This window comes from Cimex lectularius, unplaced genomic scaffold, assembly GCF_000648675.2.
Source record: "Cimex lectularius strain Harlan isolate CLEC.00 unplaced genomic scaffold, Clec_2.1 scaffold481, whole genome shotgun sequence".
Lineage (NCBI taxonomy): Eukaryota > Metazoa > Arthropoda > Insecta > Hemiptera > Cimicidae > Cimex > Cimex lectularius.
This window is the reverse complement of record NW_019394179.1, coordinates 73,875-96,086: the sequence shown is the minus strand read 5'-3', so window position 1 is coordinate 96,086 and position 22,212 is coordinate 73,875. Positions and strand designations below refer to the sequence as shown.

Below are 22,212 nucleotides of genomic sequence, written 5' to 3'. Positions count from 1 at the left end.
TACACTATACCAAAAACTCCTCAAATGATTAGTATTATCTCCAATCATAATTTATTTATGGAACCACTAAACGGAACATTTGTGATATTAAGTTAAGGTTTAAGCATATTATTAATTAAAATTATTATTATTAATTTATTTTAGTATAATACAGGAGGATGACCCCCTAATTAGTACATTAATTTTACAATATTTATTTTTTCATTACATAATAAATGTTAAAATAAACTTTTCGTTTTACAGGTTCGGATTATTCGTGCTAACTCTTGTCTGAAGAGTATTTGGACTATGGTCGGACTTCATTGGTTTCGGTAAGTCTCTAAATTACAATATCTAATTACTTTCTTACCAATCATGTCAATACGTTGTATGTATAAACTTTTATTAAAAATTTAAAAATATTTGATGACTTATTATAAAATTCTTCATGATTTCTATGCCAAGCCCGCAAATACGTTGAGAATTTTTCTATCTATTTACCTTTCCCTACTTAGTCTATATAGAAAACTATACAAAATAAGACACTGAATCTTTTACCGAAGACAAATAATAAGATAAACCGTCAAAATATTTTTTTTTGTTAAACACTTTAAAAACAATACGTGAAATCATCTGACTTTTTCGCATTGGTACCCATTATCATCTAAAAACTGTTTAAAAAAATTGTAAATTTTGGCTTATCAATGTTAAAATATTTTAACTACCAAAACTTATTTTTCCCTCATTCATACAGCCTGTGAGCACTGTGGAATATGGCATACAAATGAAATTTATTTATCACGGTAATAATTTTTTATACAAAATGTAAAATTTTGTATGATCAAAGAATTTCTTCTGGAAAACTGAGTTCAAATGTCAACGATTCTGCTCTTAATTCGGTTCTAAACTTTTCCGAATCAGTTTTCATTTACCATTAAATGGAATACCTCGTCTATAACCCACACAAACTGCATAAAAGGTATTTTACATACATATATTTTTTATAAAGTGCTTTACATTCCAAAATGCTTTAATGGAAGAGCAGACCCCTTTTTCGATTGAACGACAGTTCTATTCTTTTTTCTTTTTTTTTTAAATATTTATTTAGAAATCATGAGATGCGGTCTGGTGTGATGTAGGTTTCAGAAAAACATTTTCTTTATCGTCCCAACGTTTCGATCTGTATTGAGATCATCTTCAGGGCTCAAAGTGTTTGTCTTCTGTGTAATTGTGTCATTCTTGCGTGTCGTGTTCGGCACCCTCGACACGACACACAAGAATGACACAATTACACAGAAGACAAACACTTCGAGTGAGTAGAAATACTTTGATTGAATATATAAAAAATATATTTTGCATTGTATAAATTCACTTTTCCACATCCAAAATGTAATTGTTATATGTAAACAATGTTTGTAAATCCCAGGCCCTGAAGATGATCTCAATAAAGATCGAAACGTTGGCACGATAAAGAAAATGTTTTTCTGAAACCTACATCACACCAGACCGCATCTCACGATTTCTAAATAAATATCGATTAACGGTCACTAATCACCACACTTTTTTTAAATTTCATTTTTTCTCGATGGATTCTAATTTTGATACGAATTTATCTAGGTCAATTAGTTGCCAAGTAAGGTGAATTTTCAGAATTATTTATGCAAATTTTTCCTGATTTGTTTCTCTTGATATCTTAAAAATTTGTAGCTAGGGGTAAAAATCATTAATGTTTTGCAATAACGAAATTGTGACAAAATTAAGTACCTTTTTTTCTATAAATAAATGGTTTATCCAATACTGTTTTTAAAAAAATAATTTCTCATTTGTACTGTTTGGCTATTGTTGCTCTATACAATGAACAAATAATCATTTTAATATGATGAAGGGGTTTTGAGAAAAGCGGACCGAATTGTGAAAAAATACTGTTTTTCTGGTTGAGCTCGAATTTTTTTCTCTTTGCCACGCAATGGCTATCATAAAAAACTTACACAGCGATTCTCCTCGGAATAGAAATTCAAATGGGTGATGGTTTAGATGGGAAGATAGTTTTTAAAACTAATTGACATTAAAGACGAAAGTTTTCAAAACAGCATTTGAAAAAGAGAGTTGTTCCTCAAGGCAAGATAGACAAGAACGCAAGAACACTTGATTTGCCAAATTTGAAAAATTATTTGAAGCACTTTTAAAGCTCGAAATTTCGTAAGACTAGTTTCAATCTTTGCAAAATGTTTGTAGTTTAATACATAAAATGCATTTCTTTTACCGAAAAAAAACAAACAGTCGATACACCCCATTTTTTATGTAAGCGAATATATATTTAATATAATGCTATTTAAAACTACATATATTTTTTTCTTAACGGTCAGATTTTAATTTTGAAAAATTCAAGCGTTTCTTTAGGTTTAAAATGTAGTCCAAAGATGAAACATCTATAATTAAATTTTTCAAGTTGTTCCTGCACCCCGATTTTCTTACTTTGTCAGTATTAAATTTCAGTTCAGAATTTCAAATTTTCAATGTTTTTTTAAATCCGAAAATTACTCTTATAATTAATTGCCATGGTACTGACAGGTGACTGGAACAAATTATCTTCAAGTATGATAACATTTTTTTACAAACAACTACATGTTTATATAATAAATCATTTAGCAATGTGAAATAAAAAATACTCATATAATCTGACCTTAATAGTTTTATTTATATTGAATTATAGATTTTAATTAATTTTTTGTTTACTTAGAAATCGAGATGTATCTAAAGAGCACTTAACTTCTCTAAAGCTTTATGATGCTACTGGAATCAGCAATGATTTCACGTGGTTACGTGAGCAACATACAAATCGAGGATGTGCCGAAAGTTCAAATACGGTTTTCTTTTTCTTTTTCCCTTTTCCACTTTTCACCCTTTGCACGGAGGGGGCGCGTACCGCACCCACTTGGATCTCAGAGATTGATTTATAATTAATTCAATGCCTGCCGGGGGAAATAAGTGTTATAAGCACCATTTGATCGTTGGGTTAGGAGAGGATTTCACTTTTTTTGTAGGTTTTTTAAAGAGTCCCCCCCCCAGCTTTTTCACAATGGAGTGGTTGGTGAGGAAGGGTTGACCGAGCAAAACAGGCCAAACATTGTTCCACCCCTCTTAATTGCCCAGATAAGTCTTGTTTTTCAAAATACAAAATAAAACACGCGAAAAAAACCTTCTCCCACTGCACACCCCTTCGAAACTTCAAAACACAAAACTGTACATAATGTTAATCCTTTTGTGAACTTTGAACAAACCTTTTTATTTCGAATGTACTGCGAAGTAGAAAAGCTTTCGTAGGGATGTTTTTTAAAGCTTTTATTATGTACCCGTTTACGCAAAAATCGTAATCCTGGAAAGGATTTTTATTTGATAAAGGTTTATATTAATTAATTAAATGAGATTGTTGTATAGAGTAAAAACGTGTTTTTATTTTTAATTACTTCACGTGTAGAAATGTCTGGTGTTACTTCAATATATTAAACAAGTATTTGAAAGCTTAATAGTTAAATAAAATTTTAAAAATGAAACTAGGTTTTTATAAAAAATTGTTATTATACAAGGATATTAAAAAAAGAATTGTTTAAATTTGGAATAAACAATTTAAAAAATAGATATTATAACAAATTTTAAAAATTTACCAGAAATCCACTTGAAGTGCGCAACTTAAACAATTAAATAATTGCAACTCATCCATGGTCCTATTGTCGCTGGAACTTTCCCCATATCCACCTTGTTATGGTAACTTAACAGCATATGCTCCATAACTGGACATACATAGTTTGATTCGTAAGAATTTTTGTCACGACTGACTCTTGCCGCCATTTTTTCCAGATTTTTAGTATTCAAGCAGGGTTAGATGAAATATAGCAAGAGATGAAAGGTTTTCGGTTAATTGTTTTATAATGATTAATGTTTTTATGTAATTTTAGTTTACTTGATGTAATTATTTAGACTCGATGTAAGATGTAATACTTTCAATTAATTATGGCTTATAGTTGAGATAAAAAAGTCAGTGTCACGAGCGGGTCCGAACCCACGACCTTCGGCTAGATACGCCGCTGTGGGGACCGCGGTAGCCGAGTGGTTAGCATGAGAGACTCTCACGCCGCGGTCGTGGGTTCGATTCCCACCGTCGCCTCTGGTCATTTTTTCCCGATAACCCCCAATTTGAACACACAAGACTTCGTACTATGGCTAATATGCAAGATCATAAGGCAAAAAAAAAAAACAAAAAAAAAACGCCGCTACTCTATCACTTGAGCTATCGTGACATTTGTCGCCCAGAATGAAATAGATTACACGACATTTGAAAAATGACAAAAAGTTGGGAAAAATTCGAAAGGTGGGGTAGAGATGGGAAGTTAGTGTCCGAGTGGATCGAAGTCACGATAGCTCAAGTGGTAGAGTAGCGGCGTATCTAGCCAAAGGTTGTGGGTTCAAACCCCGCCCCTGACACTGACTTTTTTATCTCAACTAATAACCTTAATTAATTGAATGATATTAATTGGTGAAGCGGATCACGAAAACTAGTGAATAGTTTATAACAATTTTTTTAATTTCCGCTTAAGGGCTCATTCCCAATTTGGTTTATACTCAGTTCAATAGTGAATCGAATTCAACGCAAAAACTGGCGTTTTTTAATTTGCCTTGAATCGTGTTCCAACGATAATCGTGGTTCAAATTTGAACGGCCGTCGAGTGGGTTAAACGGAGTTCAGGGTTGAAGTCCATTTCGTAACAATATAACCTGTATGTATGTATCAATAAAAATTTATCACCCCTTGATTTGAGAACCATTCTTTCTTATATCACCGTTCATCTTATTTTTTTTTCTAATCAGGAATAATAATTCCGTCAATTTGTATTTCTTTTGCGAAAGAACAACATATTTTATCTTGCATATATATTTATACTCATTAAGTCGTGTCATTAGGCTGAGATGTTCATAAAATTATAAATTTAGTGCCTTAATTTTGGAATAGAAGATCCGGTAATTGCCATTTCTTTGACAATAGTCCATAATCCAATATTGTGAAATTTCCTTTTATTAGCAATTTGTTAATTTAGTGTCTTAATAAACTTCACGTTTGACCAAAACATTCTTGTTGACTGGAGAAAGATTTTAATCACAGGGAATAAAAATAAAAATTATTCCATTTTGTCAGCCAAAGAGGAAAATCGGTTAGCCCGCTTTAATTTACTGAAACCTGGAAATATCCAGAGGCTCGTTCTTCCCCGTGGGACTCCCTTATTAAAAGTTTTTAACTCAGACAAACTTTCCATTTAAGCTGTACCTGGCAAAACGCGAGTGGAGAAGGCCAACTTTTGCCGTCAGTGATTTTAAACCACGACCTAGGCGCTTTTCTCCTTCGGAAAGTTATGAATTAAGAAATTAAGCAATGCAGTATAGAGCCGAGTTCTATCTGGAGAAGGTCTGTTTGTCCGAAAAAAATGCTTTGTTAATAATAATTTTACACCGAGAATAAAACTCTGCTACAAAAAGGAAAAAACGTCTTATCCAATTCCCACAGAAATGATTTTTAGAATAACACTCTCGGCTGATAGACTCCTCGGTCATGGGTTCGATTTCCACTGTCGCTCCTGGAATTTTCTTTCTTGCTTTCCCCCCCCCCAAAAAAAAAATCTATCACCAACCCCCCAACAAACATACTCTAGCTAATATAAAAAGTATATGTAAGGACCCTCGCATACAAGTATGTAAAATTAGATACTTATGTCGTTTTTATATCAACTAAAAACCTTAATTAATTGAAATGTATTAAGTGGTCAAGTGGTCCACTAAAACTAGAGAATTTAATAAGTAAAAATGAAGTATACCTTCACTAAAGCTCTCCGTGGCCATTTCATTTGTCGCCGAGAGTCAAATAGATTACACGACATTTGAAAAATGGCAAAAGGGAGGGAAAATTCAAAAGGTGGGGTTGAGGTGGGAAGTTAGTGTCCGAGTGGATCGAAGTCACGATAGCTCAAGTAGTAGAGCAGCGGCGTATCTAGCCGAAGATCGTGGGTTCGAATCCCGCTCGTGACACTGACTTTTTTATCTCAACTAAAAAACCTTAATTAATTGAAATATATTAATTGTTCACGCGGACCATTAACACAAGTGAATATAAAAATCAATCTGGACAGAACGGAATCAAGAGGTAAAACCTATTTCCAAAGCCAATTTCAAAAGCATTAATTTGAAAATTAATAATGAATGAATTTATGGGAAGAGTGAGGTAGTTTTAGTCTGTACAAAGATTTAATTCTTGATAATGGAGACGGATGTCGGGTTCAGCATCTAGACAGCTTTGGTATTTAGTTTTAATCGGTGTATAGATAGAAAATGCGGATTCGCGTAGGTAAGCTGTGGCAAATGGAAGGACACCTTTTTTTTTTTTTTCAACGATCGGATAAAATTGTTTGTTTTGAGGGAGGAAAAATAGGGGTAACTATCGGAATCTCGAAAATGGATTTCAAGGTCTGAACTAGCAAACATTCGCATTCACTTGAAGATAGACCGGTTGGCTTTGTCGGAATTGAAAATGGTTTGACCACCCTCATAGTCTTGCAGCATTGTATCTCGAACTTAGGGAATTAGTACTCAAAGAACATCTCCCAACTTCATATTCATATATTTCATCAATGTTCCGTTCGTAAGCTGCAGATTTTTTTTCTTTAAAAAAAATCATTTAACACGGGAAAACACTCCACCTCTTCTTTCTCACCAGATTCAACCCAAAACTGGACTTTTCTTTTGAAGGCGTGGACTTTGTCATTAGCATCGAAAGTTGTGATATCCTTCCTATGCAAAAAAGACTCTTCGTTTTACTGAAAATATCGTATAAATACGACAGTATACATTAGGGTTATTCACGATGCTTGCTAGGTGTTAACTCGTATTAACAGTTGTCCAGTAAGATCGTGAATGCCCCCTTCTTTTCTTAGCATGGTTTTATATATATATATATATATATATATATATATATTATGCAGGGTGGGCGACCGAGACCCGAGGGGTTAAATGCCTGGGTAGACTCGTACCCCATCCCTATAAGGTCTGGGACTTGGTCTGCTCACGTGTCCAGCATAAATTTCTTGGGCTTGTTCACGAACCCCAAGATTTTGGACCATTTAATCTCGAGGAGTCATTTAATGATGTCCCCATTCAAATCTGGACTTAGCACACCTATCACACTCTGCGGGGTAGTGCCTCGCCGTTCCTTCTTTTATTTCGCAAAAAAGGCAAAAGGGATCTGGTAGAATACCCATTACGGAGAGGTGTCTTCTCAGTGGGCAGTGGCCCGTCAGGATACCTATCAGCCTCCTAATTCCCTTCATTGAGTTAGAGAATAGCCATTTCGATTCTGCTGGTTTGATCGCCTTAAGAAACTCTTTTGATTGCCTGTGTCCGAGGGATAAATTCCACTCCCTAAGGAATTGTTTCATACCCCAATTTTTAATACTCTCTTTCGCTGTGCTCATAGAGAGTGGTAATACCGGTTGTGGCCCGACAAAGTATGAGTAGACAACGAGTAGAGACAACGAGTAGAAAAAGTATGAGGAGACAACCCAATGCTTCAAATGCCAACGATATGGGCATACATCACGCCTATGTCAAGCAGATAAAGAAACATGTGCTAAATGTGCTGGGGAACACTCCACTAAAACGTGTACAAGTAAAAACCAAAAATGTGTAAACTGTGCTAGTGCGGGACTTGATAGCAAACATAGGTCTGACTCAAGAAAGTGCCATGTACACGCACGAGAAATACAGAAAATTAAGCACGCCACAGAATACGGCAAGTTGCCCTCAGCACAACCAACTAGGAGCGAGCGAGCCCTAACTATGCAAATCGAGACTGAAAGTGCTATAATTAGAACACCCACACCACCCAACAGTGTCGAATAAGTGTAAGTGTTAGTCTAAGTATCAGTGAGTGATAAATTAGATTTAATTGTATATTGTATATATAGTATTAGCATATTGTAGTTTATTGTATATATACATAGTATGTACGAGGGGTGCCCTGTACGGGGAGATTGGGCACCCCTCATTAGCACGTAAGATTTGTACGGTGCCACTCTCACGTCATATCCCAACCAGGCACCTCCCCGTGGTCCATCCTGGGCACGGCTGCCGCCGTGGCTAACGCCTGGTGACGTGAGGGTTGGGCCTTCAGGGGTATATGGTTGCAAGACCATCCTGTGTAAGTCCGGAAACTGACATAGGAACAGGCATCCTTAGACCTTTGAAGGTTGTGGCCCGACAAACGCAGTATTAGAACCTTCTTTGGCCAGGCCATCCGCCTTTTCATTGCCATGGTGTCCTTTATGTGCTGGTATCCAAATAAAGGTTACCTTGTTATCAAACCTGGAAGAGATCCTATTGATAAGATTTACAGTTTCCTCCACCAGTCGTGAGGTTGATAAATCTTTTTGTAATAACCTAAGACTAGCCTGACCCTCAGAAAAAATTCTAATATCTTTTCCCCTAATTTTATTTTCCATAATTGTTCTACAACACACATTGATGCCCAGATTTCCGCCTGAAAAACGGAGGTGTTATTACCAAGAGGGGAGGAGAGATGCTGATTCCTAATTTTGATATGTAGATTCCTGCACCGCTCTACCTTTGATAAGTGAACTCTGTGTAGCAGTCTATGTTACGATGGTCATCATCCAAAGTATAATTGTAATCACAAGGGGGTGTTATGGTTTTGTTTTGTGTTAAATTGTAAGATGACAGAAGTTAGTAAAAAAGGAAAATTAATCAACTCTTTCATTCAAAATACCATCTATGCACTCGGAAAGTAATAACAAATGACACGCTTCAATTCTTGCCGACATATCTAACTTGTATCCTAACGTCTAACAGCCTACAACTTTATTATAGGATATGGGATATATCTATTATGAATGAGAGTATAAGGACAGGTCAGAAATTAACAAAAGAAATGTGTTGGTCTGATTTAATTAATGCGTGTTTAAGAATAAAAATACATGTAAACCGAAAACAGCTGTTAAATTCATGGCCGCCATGTTGGTTACTTACGCCCTAACGGATAACGATGTGACTACATTTTCGGCCTAACATCTAACATTGGCTCTACCCTGATAGATCGAGCAATGTTAAATAGCCGATTTTTACAAGTCTACATCATCGTTTTTCTCGATCTAACACGACCTAACAGAGTTAACAGGGTTAATACAAAGATCGTGAATTGTCTATTGTCATTTCTCATCATCTCACTGCTGCTGCAAAATAAAAACTTCCGTTTTCGGTTATTAGTTTTTTAATTTTGTTTATTCAAACTCCGTACGTTTATTTTTGTAATTATTGCTTTTTCTCGATGTTCACCGCGGATCCCCCAGTCGGCGGACCACGTTTTGGGGAGCGGAAATGGTCATGGAGGCGATAAAAGCAGACAATATTTTTAGTAGAATGTTGTCTGGTAAAAGACAGTAAGATGGTGTCCTCAAGAAGATAAAGATAAAAAACACACATTGGCATATGTAGAGGCGTCAATCTGAATGCGTTTGGTCGTTTCAGAATTGTTTGCTACCTGATAAAAGTTCTGTGGGCGAGTCTTATACACGGTAAGCAAAAAATGCTCATGCTGTTAGTCAGAGATTATTTTATTTCAAAGGAAATAGAACATATTATCGAAAAATAATTATTTTCCAGGGTGAATCATGTTAAAGGAGTTGCTTCTTCAACATTTTTCTCAAGAGAACGTTTTGAAGGATAGGATTTAGCGGTCAGTTCTATGTCTTGTTTATTTATTATCAAAATTTGTGTCTTGTCTCTCTGTTATCAAAAAATCGTTGAAGCGTCGGTTGTACTACCACATTTCGCTTCTCGATGTTTCTCACCCTTGTTATTTTCGCCCTGCGCCCTTTCCACTTCCAACAGGGGAACGACATTCAATTTTGGCCCTTTGTAGAGTAAAGCAGGAATAAAATTATTTATTCAGGGAACGTATACGGAGGGGTCAGAGAACACGCATTAGGAAGCAACTCCGACATTTAAAATATTTGTGTCTTGTTTTCCGATATTACATTCTCTCTCTCTCTCTCTCTCTCTCTCTCTCTCTCTCTCTCTCTATATATATATATATCTNATATATATATATATACGGCCAGGTGAAAATTCGAGGATACTCTCTGTTATATAATCCAAGGGAATAAAAATCACAGAAGAATGGTGTAAAAAACCGCTGACGTAGGAATCGACCCTAATAAAACAACTATAGTCGCTTCGGGAAAATGAAACTAGATCACATGAGGCAAATAACACTCAATAACACTGTGATATAAATCAAAAAAGAAGACAAACATCTGGGCATTACACAAACATTTAAGAAACACATCGGCTCTGCCAGCACGAAGACGACGCGAGCTTTGATGGTGTGCAGAAGAATAGCAGAAAGGAACTGGGAACGCAGACCGGAAACCCTGCTAGGGATGTACACCATGAGTAAGACCTATACTTACCTAGGCTATAGCCTGGGCTGATAAAGCAGTACAAGTAACTAATAGAAAAGAACTCACAAAAATACAAAGACTTGCATGCATCTGCATAACAGGAGCAGAAATAGAACATGTCCTATAATTAGTATGGAAAAAGTACTGGGATTAATCCCCTACACTACATGGTAATAAGAACAGCGCAGAAAACCATAATAAATTTTACCAAAGAGAAACCTTCAACAGGAATAAAACTAAAATGGAGAGATAGCAACAAACTATGAAAAGACCATCCGATACTCATGGTTCCGAGAAACGACATGAACAGGATGTTTCAATTTAATCAAAACTTCCAAATAAACCTGGATACCAAAAAAGAATGGGAACATTTTAAGAATGGTACCATCCTTGTACACAGATGGATCTAGAACACAAGAAAGTACAGGGGCAAGAGTATTTGGACCTGGAAACAAATACTCAGAATCCATGAGAAAATACACCAGTATCTTCCAAGCTGAGATTCATGCAATCGAAAGGTGTACCCAACTCAACCTGCGTAAAGGGTACAAAAACAAGAATATATCTATCATGTCAGATAGCCAAGCAGCCATCAAAGCACTAAGCTCAAATATCATTAGTTCAAGGATGGTGCTGAACTGCAAAACCGAACTACACATATTAGGTACACAGAACAGTCAGCCTCTGCTGGGTACCAGGACATATGGGAGTAGATGGCAACGAGAAAACGGACACCTTTGCAAGGCAAGGAGCTGCTACACCGCTGAAAGGACCTGAACCCTTATTTGGCATAGGAACCCACACTATTAACAAGTATCTCAGAAGGACAAAAAGAAAATGAGGGAACTATGGAATCCACTCATTGGACACAGACAATCCGAGAATCTTCTAACCAATTTTGGAAGAAATCACAGAATGTATCAAGGGAAGCAGGAATAAACTAAATATCCTAATAGGATTCCTAACTGGACACGGCAAGTTAAATGGACACTTAAAGAAGATTGGAATAATCCAAGATGGCACAGGCAGATTCTGCAATGAGGCAGAAAAGACACCAACACATCTACTAACAAACTGTGGAGCTACACTAGCCCGCAAGAGGAAATGTTTTGGGATGTATAATGTGACTATAGAAGAGCTTCAACCATTGAAACCGATCTGGAGATCGTAGAGCAAATGTACACTCATCTGTAAAAAGTACAGCAGATGAATCGTCCAAAGACCAATGGCTGTGCTCTCGAGCAAATCGAGCCGTGCAACTCCGTGTGTTCGGGTCAATTCAGATCCTCTTACAGGGCGAAAAGCCATCAGTCCATACTGTTCGGACACCTCGAACTTCCTGGAACTGGTCATCCAGTGGTTTTGTTAGCTTAGGGCGTCCAGAACCGGGCCTTCTATGGCAGGACCCATTTTCTCGAAAACGTTTAAAGGCGTCTTGCAGCGTTTCGTAGGTAACTCCGATGGTGCGTCCATCATCCATCAGTGAGGGCCACATCACGCGCAATATCCTCAGCACTAAATGGCGTTTTTAAAGTTAAAAATTGCAATTAAGAAAACAAAGTTGAAAACTAAACTGTTTATTCCTTCAGAATTGGAATGAGACTGAATAAACATTTTTAAATTCCGTAAAAGTTAAACATTGATAAATCCTTTCTCACTGTTTTGGATTAAGAATTGATCTACTATTAAATGGGTTTACTTCTAATTGATATTCTCAATTTAAAACATAGCATAAACAATTTATTTATTGATAAAAACAATGAGATTATTAAGGGATAATTAAGGGTAGAAATTTCTTTCATCTAAGAAATGAAAAAAATCAGTTGGGTGGAATATACATACCCTTCGTAGTATTAATGCTAGACATTGTTAAAGGCATATTCTGCTTTCTTACGTAAGCATCGTTGTATTTAGATTAGCTTTCATACGTCATAAATTAGACAAAAATCGGATCGTTTTTGCCCTTGGTATAATTATTTAAAAAGAACAATTGTGAAAGGCTAAAAAGTAAAATTAGAAACCACTGTACATGCTATGAAATGTATGTTGGCCTTGTTCTAGAATAATATAATTACCATCAAATGAAAAATCATACATTAAAGTTATAAAAGTTCATAAAAACTATCCACTCACGTTCATTCTTGACCGTTACAAGGTCGTTAAGATCAATTTAACAACCCCTCAAATTTGTTGACATACTGACCTAGGTCAATATCGTCTGTGGTTACTATCAATTAAAAAATTATTGATTTTTAAAACGTTTTCATCCTTGTTTTACATGTGAATTGTTTTCGTTGAACAGTATGGAAAAAGAGAAAATAGAATAACCTTCTTTGGTCTTATTATACATAGTTTACCTTTCATATAAAAATTATTTTTATTTTTCAAGTAGTCAGAAGGCAAAATTCTTAGCGGCTCATTGTCATGATTGTTGTATGAAAAGTTCTTTGAGAATTCCATTCTATTAAACCAGTTCGCGACTGCGTTTTAACAGGCTTTTGACAAGTCCGACTATTCTTGCTGTTATCAATATTTGAGCTAAAAATATCCCACGTTAAACTTCTCCAAGCCGGCTAAGAAGAAATGGCCTATTGACCTTTTAGCATAACCCTAAGCCAAACATTATTATTGAGAGTTCTAGCAAGGGCTTCTCTCTCACTCTCTCTCTTTCTCTTTTTCTCTCTCTCATGTCAGTGGTTGACAGTTTCCTTCCAGATACTTACATTGTTCATCACTTTGCCAATTCTGTATATTTTATATATTTTGTAGATTGTATAAAATTGCAAGAATGCCCGGAGTGTATATTTTTTAACTCTTGCGGGCCATCTGTGATATTATATCTGTGGTGATTTGTGACCGTTTGTCGATGATTATTCAGAGAACGTGAGATGCGTTCTGGTGTGATGTAGGTTTCAGAAAAACATTTTCTTTATCGTACCAACATTTCATTCTTTCTTGAGATCATCTTCACATTCATCACATTCCACAAATCAAACATTTTTACGTAGTTTAATTTTTGAACAATGTAGCTTTCGTTTTCCTATTTATCCCCGCCCATATAATCCTGAAAGGATAATCTGGCCGAACCATTACCAACGTTTTATCCCATCGTTGGCTCTTTTCACCTCAAAGACGCCGACGCCTTATATAAAAATGTTTTTTCTATACCGATTTCCTTCCCCACCCCTTCAAAATCCAACGTATATAAACATAAAACAGCAAAATCTCACTGGCACACTTAACACGACACGCAAGAATGGCACAGATTTGAGTGGACAAAGGAGCATCGGCGATGGACTATTTTTGACTAGATCAATTGGATCCTGTTTTTGCCGTCACGAACACTTTCTGTCCCTAAGTTCAAAGGAGCTTGAAGAGCTTCATAAATAATTTTGTTATTGTAGATAGAAAGCCTTGAAGTGTTGGAATTTTTTTAGTTTCTTTGTACCTGTTGTTGAATTGCCTTTTTAAATCTTGCCTGTGAATTCCATTAACATATTATATACGTGTGTGGTGATTAGGGACCGTTAATCGATATTTATTTAGAAATCGTGAGATGCGGTCTGGTGTGATGTAGGTTTCAGAAAAACATTTTCTTTACCGTGCGAACGTTTCGATCTTTATTGAGATCATCTTTAGAGCCTGGGATTTACAAACATTGTTTACATATAACAATTACATTTTGGATGTGGAAAAGTGAATTTATACGATGGAAAATATATTTTTTATATATTCAATCAAAGTATTTCTACTCACAAAGTGTTTGTCTTCTGTGTAATTGTGCCATTCTTGCGTGTCGTGTCGAGAGTGCCAGTGAGATTTTGCTATTTTGTGTTTATGTTCTTTGGATTTTGAAGGGGTGGGGAAGGATGTCGGTATAGAAAAGTAATTTTGTATGTTGTAACAATGTTTGTAAATCCCAGGCTCTGAAGATGATGTCAATAAAGATCGAAACGTTGACATGTTACAGAAAATGTTTTTCTGAAACCTACATCACACCAGACCGCATCTCACGATTTCTGAATAATCTGATATTATATATTGTTTTTGTCGTTTTTTCCGGTCGGCTGACTGCTAGGGTCATTTCGGACCCTCACTTGTATTCCATCTCGCGTTCTTTCCTTATGATACCTATCGACTATCTAGTATCAAGTAGTCTTAGTCCCACATCCTAGTTCTATGCTTAGAGAGAGATTAGAAGGGCAGCAGCGAGTTTGACGGTGTATATAAGACCTTCAGGTTAAGAGATAATACTTAAGATGGGTAATGGGGAAATATCAATCGATAGTGGAAAGAGATAAGAGAGTATTGCATGCGGTACGAAAGATATAACGATCGTCAGTAAAAGGATCAATCACGTCGGACCTCCTCGGGGAGTCGAAGATAAAACGTACAAATTTATAAGAAGTTTAAGCTTATCTTCAAGCTCCTCCTTGAACACATCCTTAATCAAAGTGGGCGAGGATAAGGGAGAAAGCAAGCCCTCGTAATAACAGGGAGAAGGTGGAATGACGGAACTGATGGAAGGTGGAATGTACCGGCGGAAAATCTCATAGTTATTGAGCTTCCAGGACAAGATCTGATCAAGGATAATACGAAAGTTCTTGACGGTAACATAAAAGGAAATAGGGTGATTTAGGGGGAATAGGTAGAAAGGAATATAAGAGGGAGATCACAATAGCCTGGGACTTTTGTACGACCCAGTTAACCCATTTTCACCTGCCCCGGAACTACTAATTGAGTTTAACACCTAAATTCTTAACGCTGGCAAAAAAGAAAAGGAAAGCTATATTTCGGAGTCATCTGTATAAAGCTGATGATAAATATTTTATTAATTTACGGTAGTCATTAATGTAAAGTCATGAAGTTTGAGGATCACCCCGATAGAGGATTATTTTATTTGTGCTACTTAAGAGGCTAGTTAGGAACAGCCTGAAAAGAAAAGGTGGAACAAGTGGAGGAGGCTGTAGAAGAAAGGCAAGGGGTAAAATTTAGTAAGAAAGGACTGATCTATTGTATTAGTAAGAAAAACGTCAATAGCTGTTTGTAAGTTGGTAGAGATGTCAATTTAAAAAAATAAATAATTTTAGTTGAACCTGAGAGTAATTTTTTAATAAAAAAAAAACTTAAAACGTTTTCAATCTCATCATACTTGACGAGCTTAAGTTAATATGGAACGGCAAGCACCATTAAAGGCTTGACCTTTGCAGACCATGGGATCGAAACCTGCGCAATCAAACCTCTCTAAACTGAATGTAAAGCAGTTTTAGTCACTTTTCTGCTTTAATTATCAGCCAGGTAATAATTGGGCCGATTTGTCGTTTTGTGCAGCTATTTTAATGGTTTTTTTTAGTTTCTTCCTTTTCTCTTATTTGTTGCTCTGGTTTATGTGCTTATTTTGCATCCAGAACAAAAGAGCCGTCATGTTTGACTTTGCCCAAGACTTGCACGAAGCCTTAACAGGCCGAAGAGAAAATAGGCTGACAAAGATTGTCACGAGAAACAAATTATAAATTAACAATGTATAATAACAGAGTTGGCCGGTGGGAATAAAAAAGTCATCAGAGTTACACAGTTCGCCCATTCACGCGACTTTATTCAATCGTAAATGAACAAACATTTGTTTTTAGTCAAGGCGGAATGCCTGTCGCATTACTCACATCTACTATTGAAAAAAATTTACTTTGGCAATTTAAAAATTTTATTTTCATTCTATACAAAATCGTCTGGCGTGGATTTGATAAATTAATTTGTTTTTTAAATCTCCCACCCTATAAAGTGTTAATACAAAAAATCTTTTATAATAATAATAAACTTCGAAAATGAATTGTCGGTTGACCCATTATAAATTCACAAATACCTCTCTCAAATTAAAACATTTAACGAACATGTGGTATTCGTTTGGGGGTCGTTATTTCTGGAAATTAAAGAATTAAATTAACAGACAAGGAAAGCTGCAAACGATCCACAAAGCCAGAGGACATAGTTTATGTTAAAAACAGTGTATAGGTAACAGTGTATGGGTGGGTTGTGCAGGAATATCGAGTACTCCACAGACCCACCGATTTAGGTTAGTATTAGGCTATAATATTTTTTAGAGTGAATGGGTGGAGGCACTGTTGTAATATTAAATGCGCCAGTGGCTCCGCATTTTTTAATTTGTAAATACAGAATGACTGGTTACTGTTTGAGTGAATGTATTTATTAGTGCGATAGTANTCAAAATTGTGTTGGTGTTCAAAGTGGTGGGTAGCGAGTGCTGTAGGATTTTGCTTGGGTTTTTTGCAATCATAGATATATTGTTTTACTCTCTTGTCCAGATACTGGGATGTAAGACCGATCTAAGTTGCCGGACAGTTTAAACAGTTGATCTTGTAGATTACATCAGATTTATTTGTTATTGGTGTCGGATCTTTAACTTTGGAAAAAAGTATTTGGATTGTTTTATAATTTTTGAAAGCTATTTTGAAGTTATCGGACGGGTAATGTGTGTTTAATCTTCATCGCACCCGACCGCATCTCACGATATCTGAATAACTATCGATTAACGGTCACTAATCTCTACACATTTCCAAATAATGTAGAAATCTCTCCTTTTAAGTTGAATAAATTTTAATTCAAAGAAATATTTTTTCCATTGATCGGTTATGAAAACATTTACTTTTCAAAGCGTAGCTTGTTCTAGGATTTTTTTATTTTATTTTATTATTATTATTATTATTATCATTATCATTTTTTGGCTTTTCATAACGACGGAGTTTTACTTATAATTCGAAGATTGATTTTTGTTAAATAAGGTGTTAAAGGATTTTTGTTTTGATGAAATAAATTTCCGTTAGAAAATTTTTTAAAATTGATGAAGTGTATTTTTCATTTTTTGAGCACCCATTTGAACATGATTTATCGAAATTTAGTCATGACTAACTATATTGTGACTAAATTAGTCATGCCTCGTATTTAATTACTAGTCATGAATAATTTAGCCAGCAATCACATATGGCGACTAATGACTAAATTAGTCACTTATTACCAATTATGACTAACGGTCTGAGTGATCAATCATTAATCATTAGACATGACTCCGGAGTCTGCAGTGTCCAGTTAGCACCCGAACTAACACACCTTAGGTTTAGTAGTTCTGCCGTTAGTTTGTGAGATGGTCCTTTGATAAACTTTTTCGCATGCTGCTGTCTCGGGCTACATCCCATTGAGTGGAGGACTTATTAATAATCCAATGTCTAATGGATCCGCATTTTTGGTTGTTTGGTCAGCCGCAAAAGGGCTCAGCTTCAATAGGTGATCTCATTGAACTTTCCTTCGCCAATTCATCGGCCTCTTCGTTAATGGAAGGAGTAAGTCCAAGGTGTTTGTAGTGGTTTACAATTTTAACTGGTAATCCATTTTAGAAAAATCTTTAACAGAGCGCAAATCAAAGCCTGTTCCGCTGTTTCTTCTTCTTCTTGACAATATCTGGACAGGCTTGTTTTTGCTACTCCGAGTCCTATGCATCTGTAGTCTGCAGAGTCCAGTTAGCACTCCAAACTAGCTAACATTAGATTTAGCAGTTCTGCCGTTAATTTGTGCGATGGTCCTTTCATAAACTTTTTTGCATGCTCCTATCTCCGGCTACATCCCCTTGAGCGGAGGACTTATTATTAATCCAATCTAATGTATCCGCGTTTTTGGCTGTTTGGTAAGCAACAATTATGTGTGTTATACAATTTCAACAGGTAATCCCTTTTAGAAAAAACTAAAGGAGGACAAGTCAAAGCAAGTCTGTCACCCTTTCTAAAAATGATCGCCTTAGATTTGGCAAGGTTAACAGTCAAATTACATTTCTTACAATGCCCCTTCTGATATTTTCTGTTCTTCTGTAAACCTAGTCTTTTATCCTCTAAGAACAACACATCATCAGCATATAGTAACGCTTTAACCTTAATGCTGCCAACTCGCACAGTACGCCTTCAAGTTCAAAGGGAAGATCCTCAAAGAAAATCTTTTAAGGAAAAAGCTTAAAAATCTTACATTGTTTAGTACTGAAGACGCATTTTTCAAAAAGTTAATAAATAGTTAGGAAAAAACCGCAAGCAAAAAACATTATTTGGTTGGGTTCATAATCTCTAAACGCGCGGTAAATCGGGTGGCATGGGGATTGAGGCATACACACACACACACACACACACACACACAGAAAAAACCACGTCCAGCGTGCCCGTGGGATTTTGGAAAATGAAAAACGATGGCTTTTCATTTAAGTGCAAATTGTGTTGAAACAAGAAGGGGGTAACGAGTGGTATTGTTGTGTGTACAAAAAGTGGGCCGGTGTTTACTATGGGGGTGGAAGGGGTCGCAGGGGTGGCGGCTGGGGGTGACACGATCTAAATCAGGGGCTGTGGCGCGATAAAAGCCAATGGGGGAAACGCACGGTTAAGCGCCCACCCCTTTGTCCTCCACGGCAACAAATTAGCGAGCAGCCCTTTGATTTATGGTCGGGCCACGTCAAATATGCGGCCTCCTCAGTACACGTTTAACCGGGAACCGGCCAATAACAATTCCTAGGCCATGAAGCCACTTGCACACCCTGGATTTTTAATATATTCGATTAATAAAAACTCTCAAATAAGGTAATAAATTTTGTTTGCTAATGGCAAAAATACCTACAACTAATTACTAAAATTTGTTCCCATTATGTATTACTATATTGGGTTGGTGCAAAATTAATGCAGTTTTAAATATAAGGGATACGAGGGAAGGGCATCCGTTGAAATCATCCAGTGTGAATGTATTTATTAGCGTGAGTGGTTAAGTATGAATGGAATATCGAGTACTCGCAAACTTGTCAAAAACTTTGGTCATAAGTGGAGTGTGATAGGGCGAAACGCTGGGCAATAAAAATGCTCGGTGTCTTGCCAATTTTAATTGTAAATACGGTATGAATGGTTACTCAGAATGAACGTATTTATTGGCGTGAACGATGAGTATTTGGAGAGGTGTCTCTCACTTAGCCGACCCCAGTTTGGTATAGAGGTCTCTAGGTCATTTGTACTCTGAGACCTGCCAAAAATAGGGGTCAAATCTTGTAGTAGCAAGCGGGTGTATGTTTGTAATATGTGTTCTAGGAATATTGCGTGTGGAATACAGAAAGGTGATGACAAATGCAAAAAAGTATACATATTTTCGCGATTATAGAACAACGTGAGAAGGACAAATATGCGAGGAACCGGCAATGACCATAGTAGTTAGCCGGCAAAAAAGTGAGGACCTGCCAAATTAAATCTGTCCAAAGTAGATTTTCGTCAAATTTATTTGTATGAGTTTAAGAGTTCGGCCTCAAACCGCGTGTAACATCAATACACTTTCTGGGTAGGGAAGCATTAGCGAATGAACGATGGTTTCAGAGATATCGATCTCACAGGGAAAGTCCTGATAGGCCATCCGTTGTGGTCGACGACCAACTCAAAAAGTCGATTGAAGAAATTTCACGTAAGATAACATGGGAAATCGAAGAAGAGCTTAGTGTGGACCACTCAAACGTTGTTCTGGAGCAAATTAGCAAACAAGCACGACAAATGGGTAACGCACGAACTAACCGAAGCCCAAAGAAATCTATGCTTTGAAATTTACATGTCTCTTCTGTTGGGCTATCAAAACAATCCATTTCTCGATTAAGTCATCACGTCCGTGAGAAATGGTTTCTGTACGATAAAAGGAAGCGTACAATCAGTGGTTGGACAAGCGTGAATCGCCAAACCTCCCCCAACTAAATCTGCACTCAAGAAAGTTTGTGGTGACTGTTTGGTGGCGCACTGCTGATTGTTAACTGTAATTTCCTGAATTATGGGAAATCTATCACAGTGGAGAAATATTGCCAAGTAATTGACAAAATGCACGGGAAACTGCGATGCCTTTGACCAGCATTGGTAAAGTGGGTACCGCACGAACTAACACAACCACAAAGAAATCGACGCTTTGAAATTTCCACGTTATGCCACCAAAATAATCCATTTCTCGATCATCATCACAATAACAGGAGGCGTACAGGTCAGTGGTTGGACCAGGATTAAGCACCAAAACACTTTCCAAAACCAATTCTGCACCCAAAAATGGCTATGTTTGGTAGTGTACTGCTGCGACTGTTCACAATAATTTCTTAATAATTCAGCAGAAAAATATTCCAAGAAATTGACAAAATGCACGGAAAACTGCAACGTCGTACAGCATGGTAAACCGTACACAAAGATTTTTCCTAGGTTATAATTGAAACGCCACTTTTTTAAAGCTGCTCCCTTTTCCGATGCCACTCTCCTCTTCCCATTGAAACTATTGGCTTGGTACAAAATTAATGCAGGTTTTGAAAATTTGTTTTATTTTCGCAGGTGCTACTCATAAAAACAAAGCTAATTTTATATTTTACGGATCATCTACAACGCAAAGCAACACTCGCTAAGTTTGAAGTAAATAGAGTTTGGAAAGATCTGTTCATCCAGGACTTTCAGCAAATTTCAAAGTGGTTAACATCGTTCCATCTTGTGCTATGCTTGCCAGATCTGGGGGTTACAAAGATAAGAGGTGAGAGAAAAGGTTCAGGGATTTTTTATTTAAAAAAAAAATGTTGTTGTTAGAAACTGGGGTAGACATGCTACTTTGTTTTACTTTGAAACTCCACTTCTTATTTGTTTTCAATTGTCCTTGGCATCTACGCCTCTATCGAAAACCACAGCCACAGCCGTGATGAACACGAATTGTTATTGGTTTTCCAAATGGAACAAGTTGGCACATGATTATGGTTGTCCTTTCACGTTTACAAGCGTAATCCTCCTAAGTAGAATTAGGGAAATCCATCACGAGAGTTGCCTAAGGAAAGCCTCATTCACCCGTTTCCTCCTTTATAGAGCTTTGGACCATTCATCGTGTCTCTTCAATCCACTAAGTGAGCAAACAAACCTTTTACGCCTCTCCGAGATGCGATGGTTCTTAAAAATGCGTTTTAAGCAAATATACTTCAATTTTGTACCCTGGAAACCTGATGTTAACGAATAATGTTCCTTATGCAACTCAAAAATAAAGGAACATGTTTTCACTTTGTGGCTGAGTGCTCGATTTTTTCAGAAAATCACCTTCCGCTTCTGAGTATTCCTAGCCTTTCCTGCGTTGAATTTCTTCAGTCCTTGAACGAAATAAGGAATGGTGCAACCCTTGCATACTACGCCCGCGAGGCCTGGCAATATAGGTATCGACTGATTCAGCAGTTCAATTGGTGAGAGCTTGTCATGGAAACCAAAAATTTTTTTTACCTGTCTACATAAAATGAATACTAGTAGGCAGTATTAATTGGTAATTTTCATTTGATTTGTTTTCACTTTTATCTCTCAGTTTAGTTAACTCCCGACAGACGGATTTTATCCATGTCGTATTGTACTCTTTTTTCCATTTATCTGTATATTGTATAAAATATAAATAAAGTATTTAAAAAAAAACATATGTACAAGCTCGGACATACGCGCCCAGATTTGAGCATATATAAATCAGCCATTAGTAATATATTCCAATAGAATATTCAATTACAGACTAAGGAAAAACTTTTTTCCTAGATTTTGAGTTTTTGGTATATTTTTTTGTATAATAAACCTAAAATGTGTGGTGATTAGTGACCGTTAATCGATAATTATTCAGAAATCGTGAGATGCGGTCTGGTGTGATGTAGGTTTCAGAAAAA

The 22,212-nt window shown here is 36.4% G+C and overlaps 1 protein-coding gene across 1 annotated transcript in view; it reads left to right on the top strand.

Moving 5' to 3' along the window:
• Positions 1-242: 242 nt before the first annotated feature.
• LOC106669386 (acetylcholinesterase-like) overlaps positions 243-22,212 on the top strand; it is an 81,371-nt gene continuing 59,401 nt past the window's right edge. Inside the window, exon 1 of the mRNA XM_024230005.1 lies at positions 243-311. The gene's annotated coding sequence lies outside the window, so the exon portion shown is untranslated. The remainder of the gene's footprint in view (positions 312-22,212) is intronic.